Raw genomic sequence first — 8,081 nt, forward strand, 5'->3', positions numbered from 1 at the left:
AGAAAATGGAACTGTAAATCACTACATTAATGTATAAGTATTCTCTCATATCCATTATAATTACATAATTATGATTATTTGATGGAGATATTCAGTATATTAAGGTGAGCTGTGAAGACACAAAGCATATAATCGGCTTGTAATCTCTGTGTTTACCTTGATTGCTCTCTGCTGTACATCAGATTGGCAACAATTGTAATGATTGCTTACGTTCTGGACTGAATTGAGTCCCTGTCTTGTTATTGTGTATCTGTAACAAAGAAAGCTTGCATTGGACAATGCTCACGTAAGCCTAATTAACATTCTTCAGTGGAGATGTTCTTGGTTAACAAATAGAATTCATTCTTGGAGTAAACTGGGTTGATAATTATTTATGTCAAAGTGTTGAAGGCGAAATAAATATCCGCTTAAGTATTTCTAGGTATCTCTTGTTTCTGGGATATCCTGTATTCGTGAGTTGGTTTTCATTTGACATAAAACGGGTTATAGAGGAGATTTGCTTGACTAGAACAATCTGATAGTGGTATTTGCTCTTCATTAACTGTATTATGGTATATTTTTCGTATTGTTCATGATCTCATTGTTTTGGATTTTTAATGGTGGAGTTCGTCAGCATACAGAAACGAGTGTCTTTTGTTTATAGACGTTTACTGAAAGAATTGGATCCATTTTATTCCAGAGTCTTCTGTCTTTATGGGTTGAACTTTGGGGTTTGTGCATTACTTAGGTAACAAAGGTCAATTCCTCGTCGGTTATTGCACTTTAGAATAGATCTATGGTAAATTTTAAGCAATTCCCTTAAACTAATGTGTTCTCTTTGGAAAGCCACACCTAATAGATTGCCCAGTATTCTATCTAATTTCTCTTCCTCTTTTTTTTTTAAGGTTTTATAGTTTTCATTTATATGAAAGATTCATTTTAATGTTGTTACTGTTCTTAAAATATTTAATTTTAATTTTTCATTATTTCAGTTTATTTATTTTCTTATTTCCTTTCCTCATTGTGGTATTGCACACTTCTATCTAATTTCTCTTCCTCTTGTTTTTTCTTTTAAGTTTTTATGGTTTACGTATATTTAAAAGATTAATTTTAATGGTGCTACTGTTCTTAAAATGTTTAATTTCAATTTTTCATTACTTTAGTTTATTTATTTTCTTATTTCCTTTCCTCCTTGTGCTATTTTTCCCTGTTAGAGCCCTTGGGCTTATAGCTTCCTACTTTTCAAACCAGGATCATAGCTTAGCTAAAATAATAATAATAATAATAATAATAATAATAATAATAATAATAATAGTATGCCTTATTCACAATGTCGTCAAGATGAGTATTTGCGTGAGTTTCCTGCAGTATGCCAGTAAACCCAATAATTTTATTTTCGGTATTTGGAGACTTAATAGTTCTACAGCCTAAAAGATTATCGTGAGATATTGTTTGATTCTCTTTGGATTTAGCTGACAATTGTCATAACATTATTCCCATAAAACAGCATCACCTGTCCGATAGCGAAGCTATGGGTCTAGTTTTCAAAATTTGTTAGAATATAACTTCTGAACCAAAAATTCCACTTATTTTCAAACAAAGTTTATCTCTTTGTCATTGGGTTTTATATCCATTCTCTGACAGTGCCATTTTCTGATTTTATATACTACTGTATTTGACCGTTCACTTTTATCACTAATTAAATTGTAACTTTTTTTTTTTATTGGACACCATCAGAACTTCATTAAGAATATAAATGTTACCATATATAGTTCCCAAGAGATTTTGTAATGAGCAACATTCCTCTAACATTAACTTTGCATTTGCTATGATCATGAACAGACTTGATCAAATTTACATATTTAAGAGAAACTCCATGATAACGCAGGACTCTCCACAAAATTGGCCGGTGCACACTATCAAAAGCTTTTTTTATAGTCCACAAATGCCATCAAAAGTGAATTTCTATATTCTACACATTGTTGTACCTAATATCTTAAAATGAAATTTTGGTCAGTACAAGGAGTGTTGGTGAAAATGGCAAAAAAAGGAGATCTGGCTGATTGCAATAGTTACAGAGGCATCACACTTACGTCAGTTGTCATGAAAATATATAGTATCTTTTAAGAGACTTGAGAGAAAGATTGATGAAAAGCTGAGATGAACAAGCACGATTTAGACAAGGTAGAAGTGTAGAAGTTGTACTGACAATGTATATATATATATATATATATATATATATATATATATATATATATATATATGTATATATATTATATATACATATATATGTATATATATGTATGTGTATATGTATACACATATATATATATATATATATACACACACACATATATATATATATATATATATATATATATATATATATATATATATATATATATATGATATATCCATTTGCGTGCATATATCATCTTACTATTAATGCATTCATTATCTGAAAATAAAACATGAATACTGTAAAGTTCTATCAATATATCAATTCACCTGAGGATATGCAACAGGTACTGGTAATACCGGATCGTGAGACGTGTTTGCAAGCTGTTCTTATTCCATCTTCGCCTCCCGGTTGTCTGCCATAATAGATACCTGACCTCATCTTTCATGACACAATCGTAGTATGTTCCCTTTCAATTAAAGAGAGAGAACGCTTATAATGTGACATATTTAATTGTATAATTCTCTAGGGTATTTAGATCATATAACGTTCTTGATGAAAATGAATGTTATAGATAGGCGAATTATTTTTGTATGTTAAGTACGTGGTATGATAAGAACACTATTCTATCTAATTTTTCTTCTCCTTGTTTTGTTAGAGTTTATATAGAAAATATTTATTTTGATGTTGATACTGTTCTTAAAATATTTTATTTGTCCTTGTTTCCTTACCTAAATGGGCTAATTTCTGTGTTGGGGTCCCCGGGCTTATAGCATCCTGCTTTTCCCACTAGGGTTGTAGCTTAACAAGTGATAATAATAATAATAATAATAATAATAATAATAATAATAATAATAATAATAATAATAATGACATGGCGTAATTTGAAACAGAAGAATGGGCCGGCCGTCGGTATCTTGACATGTCTGGACTATTCTGCTTACAACCAGATTACCTCGCTTATAAGGCATTAATATAAACTCATTATTCTTTATAGAAAGGTGAAGTTTTAAATTAATCGTCTAACGTGTTCGGGCAATCATTAGTGTGGGTGTATCCAGTTGTAAATAATATATATATATATATATATATATATATATATATATATATATATATATGTATATTATATATATATATATGTGTGTGTGTGTGTGTGTGTGAATTTATGTATATTTGTATACAGTATATATACATATATATAGTATGTATATATATATATATATATATATATGTGTGTGTGTGTGTATATATATATATATAAATATATGTATATACATATATATATATATATATATATATATATATATATATATATATATATATGTGTGTGTGTGTGTGTGTATGCAAATAACTGACCATACCCATATAATTATCCAGGTAATAGAAAAATCTACAGAATATGACAAACCACTATGTATGGCATTTATAGACTATGAGAAAGCTTTTAACTCTGTTATAACTTCAGCAGTAATGAAACCCATTCAAAGACAGGGAATAGATATATTTTATAGCTTGAATGAACACCATGCCGTGTCCATTGATCTTGGTAATAAATCCACAGTTATATACGTTTGTATATTTAAAAATAGCAGGAGCTTTCGCACTTTTTTCAAAGTGCCTCTTCAGTTCAATAAGTCGTCAAAAGGTAATTTGGTAAAGAATGAAGTTACATTCTGTGGTTTGATATCAAGTATTTTCTTCACGCATCTTGAGAAAAATATACTTTGCTGCAAGATGATTAATGTTTGCAAGGACTCTTGTATTCACAGATATGATATTTAACCCACATGCTTCAGTCATGTTTTTCTACTGATATTGGAATGTTCAACTCATCTATGGTTTCAGAATTACCTTCATACCCCTTTAGGTCGTCTTAAAACATCGTTACCTTTTATTTCTTTTCAACCATAAAGTTTCCATTACTGTCTCATCTATCGTCTACTAAATGAATTAGTGCGTGATACCCTTTCACTGAACGTCATGTTCCTTAATCTGTTAAATTACAGCAAGATCACGCTGCCCTTTGTCAATGATCTACAATTAACTTTTTTTCAATTGTAAAATGGCGACACAATCATCATGCAGTGTTGCTGATGCATGATCCTTACATGTTTAATATCTAACGAAAAATATTTCTCTCTTTTGTCGTAAGTTACCTTCACATCTACCTCTAGACTGATTTTCCTATATATAGCATTTTCTGGCTTTCCAGAAAGGTTTGTGGCCTTTATGGTGGGTTCAATGGGAAGTAGTTCACATATATAACAAAACTTATCATTGGTTAATATTTCTAAAAAGAATGAGGCTTTGTATTACATTTACGAAACCAAATGAATTGAGATCTTACTGATTACTTAGGTAACTTCATGCGGGCCTTGGACGTTAATAATTACTAATTCCAATTTTCATCAACGAGACGTACTAATATGAAGAAGATTAGTACACACAGTAATGATGCTGGCATTTGGTATTAATTTTCATGAATGTTGGTTATGTTTGATTACACCAAAGAGTTGGAGTGATCGAATTCTTTTTGATCAGATTGTATACTCGTTTAACTATCATTATTATTATTATTATTATTATTATTATTATTATTACCTAAGCTACAACCCTAGTTGGAAAAGCAGAATACTATAAGCCCAAGGGTTCAAAAGGGAAAGTAGCCCAGTGAGGAATGGAAATAAGGAAACAGAATATTGTGCCTGGGTGAACCATCAAACAAGAGAACTGTAAAGCAAGACAGTGAAAGTTCATGGTACAGAGGCTATGGTACTACCCAAGACTAGAGAACAACGGTTTCATATAGACGTGTCCTTTTCCTGGAGGAGCTGCTTACTATAGCTAAAGTCTCTCTTCTACCCTTAGTAAGTGGAAAGTAGCTAGATTAAGAATACTTATCAGGATAGTGTTTTGCCAACAGACATTTTGTCTGTGTTCCTCCATATACTTTACCCATTCTTAGAGCGCTCAGATACATAAGGGAAAAAACGGTTGAGTTTATATTTTTAGAATAGCCTGAATAGAAGTATACATATTAACAAGCTTGTTCGGATATACAAGACTTGAATTTGTTAGATACTCTAATAATCAAGACATCAAAGACATCATCGACCAGGACAAATTCTAGTTATACTATTTACTTCGTTTGTAATCCAATCTCTTTTTTCTGAATTTCATCTTCAGACACTGAGGTAACACCAAAATTACTTCTCTCTCTCTCTCTCTCTCTCTCTCTCTCTCTCTCTCTCTCTCTCTCTCTCTCTCTCTCTCTCTCATACACAAAGTTTCATGCAACAAAAGCTTTTCATTGAAAAGTAATAATTATTGCTTATACTTTTGAGTGAAACAAGTCATTCCCTTTAACATGATACAATGAAAGTAGAACAATAAAAAAATAGGGGAAGACACGAGGACATAATAGATGTAGGAAGATTCCACAACGTTTTTCTCAGTTAGAACAAAGGAAAAAAAACATAAATTCCGTCTGATGTACACCTGAATATGTGAGGAAGTGAAACTGTAATACAATGAGGCTTCAAAAATATGAGAATTAGTGAGCAAGCACGTAAGAGAGAGAGAGAGAGAGAGAGAGAGAGAGAGAGAGAGAGAGAGAGAGAGAGAGAGAGAGAGAGTGTTCTCACGCTGCTCTATATTCATTTGATCGTGAAGTGGAAACAGCGTGAGCTGACAAAATTGATTCATTATCTACGTGGAAGTAATAATCAAGAATCACTCTTAAATTATCAAGTAATTTAAATAGGATTTTAATGACAGTGAGTGCTCAATTTTCCATCCATTTGAACAACTGCACGAAGCATGATTTTATTTTTAACTTAATACCATCAAACATGAAATATTAACACCTGCCACACTTTCACTAAAAATTAATTATTTGCCTTATGTCAAATCTACATGAGGATGAACTTTTGCCATCACACCCAAAATATTCTAAGCAGAAAAGAATGCAAAAATTAAAAATTATGTGGAAACAGTGCAGCCTCTACATTTTAATATACTAACATTTAGAAGTATTATAATAAGGAATGTGGATAGTAGCACTTTGTAGACCAAAAAATACTAGAGATAGTATTCACTATATAAAGAAAAGAACGTGCAAATGCATTTGATGATGGAATTTGATAAACACAAATACGAGGTGATTTGAACACTTGCATCGTTGACAGTCAAACCCGAAGAAAATAAGACTGTTTATGTTTGATAAACTACGTAAACAAATTAACAATTTGCTCATCTGTAAGACCTAATTTTAATGATTCTTTTTATTAACATAAAATTGTTAGAAATTAGACCAATACATTCAAGCTATATATATATATATATATATATATATATATATATATATATATATATATATATATATATATATATATATATATATATATATTTATATATATGTATATATATATATATATATATATATATATATATATATATATATTCAGAAAAGAGAATTTTACTCTTAAATATCCTGTGAACTGAATGAGCGCTTTCCAAGATATTCGAAAAACAACTTGTTACACCGATAATCGATAATACAAACAGAATATGAGCAATGGTGATGTGATGGAACTACTTATCTGGTTTTTTTTTTCATGAATAAGTATATATTCAAAATAATCATTTAAAAAAATAAGGACTAAAGAAAAATGGCCACTGCTAAATGACAAAATAATAAAAGCTAAGATAAAAAAGATAACCAGATGAAAATAAGTACAGAGAGAGAAAAACTTGAATATTAAGAGTAAAATTATAAGGACTGAGAAATGAAGAACTAACCTTCGTGAGAGAAAAACATAATACTATCGTATGACAGAAATATAAAAGAAATGGCAGTAACGATTCGAAAAATTTTTATTCGAAAAAGAACCACCCTCCTAGAAAGGGGAAATTTGCTGATATCATAGGCAAAGATGTTGAAGAAATGTGCATCATTTTCAAACAACGTTTAATCAACATCCACATATTGACCCCAAATTTCCTTCTCGGCGGTGAATGACCGAGACATATTGGCTGAATTTCATGCATCCATTCTTCCCACAACCCAAATAGATAAATCAAGAAGTTTTTAAAAAGTGATTGAATATGAAGAAACTTATAATAAAATGCACCAACGTGAAACCTTATGTTGTCCTATTTAGCAAGGTAGATATCGAAGTCAAAGATCATGGAAAAATATTAGTACTCAGGTAGTGAGAAAAATAGTTTGAAGATTAATGTAGATACACAATTATGAGAATAATATCGACGATTGTGTAAGTTATAACTTTTTTAAGGTTTAAAGACACCCATGAATGGCAGAGGTAAGGGACGGTGACAATGCCAAAGCTAGTAGGACAATGCCCTAGATACCTAACATATGCATATATGATCGGAGACAAATCCCTCTCTCCAGCCAAGCTAGGACCAGGGAGAGCCAGGCAATGGTTGCTGATGACAAGGCAGGTAAACCCATGGGCTCCTTAGTTCACAAGGATGGAGAGGTTACAGACACTCTTGGAAACTATAGAGCTTGAGTGGCATTCGAACCCAAGTCCAGCAGATCGACAGACAGGGTAGTTTCCAAAAGGCCACCACATCCCCCAAAACAACTTATATTGGGAATGACGGAAACATTTGTTAACTGGCAGTTTGTTAGACATATTAAAAAGAAAATCATACAGATTATGAAAAGAATTCGCTCCACAGAAGCAGAAGGGGGTTCTTTCATAAATGACCCCCTGCAGTATATAAATGATGGATGTATAATAATACACTTGTATTTGACTTAAATAATAAAAATAGATGTGAATTGAGGTTTTCACTGGTGGAACTCTTAAAATTATAAATCTTTATATAAAATTTTACCAGGAAGAGTAGCACAGGCCATTGATGCCACTTCAATATATTTTAATGCAGACAA

The sequence above is a fragment of the Palaemon carinicauda genome, chromosome 16 (genome assembly GCF_036898095.1).
Source record: "Palaemon carinicauda isolate YSFRI2023 chromosome 16, ASM3689809v2, whole genome shotgun sequence".
NCBI lineage: Eukaryota > Metazoa > Arthropoda > Malacostraca > Decapoda > Palaemonidae > Palaemon > Palaemon carinicauda.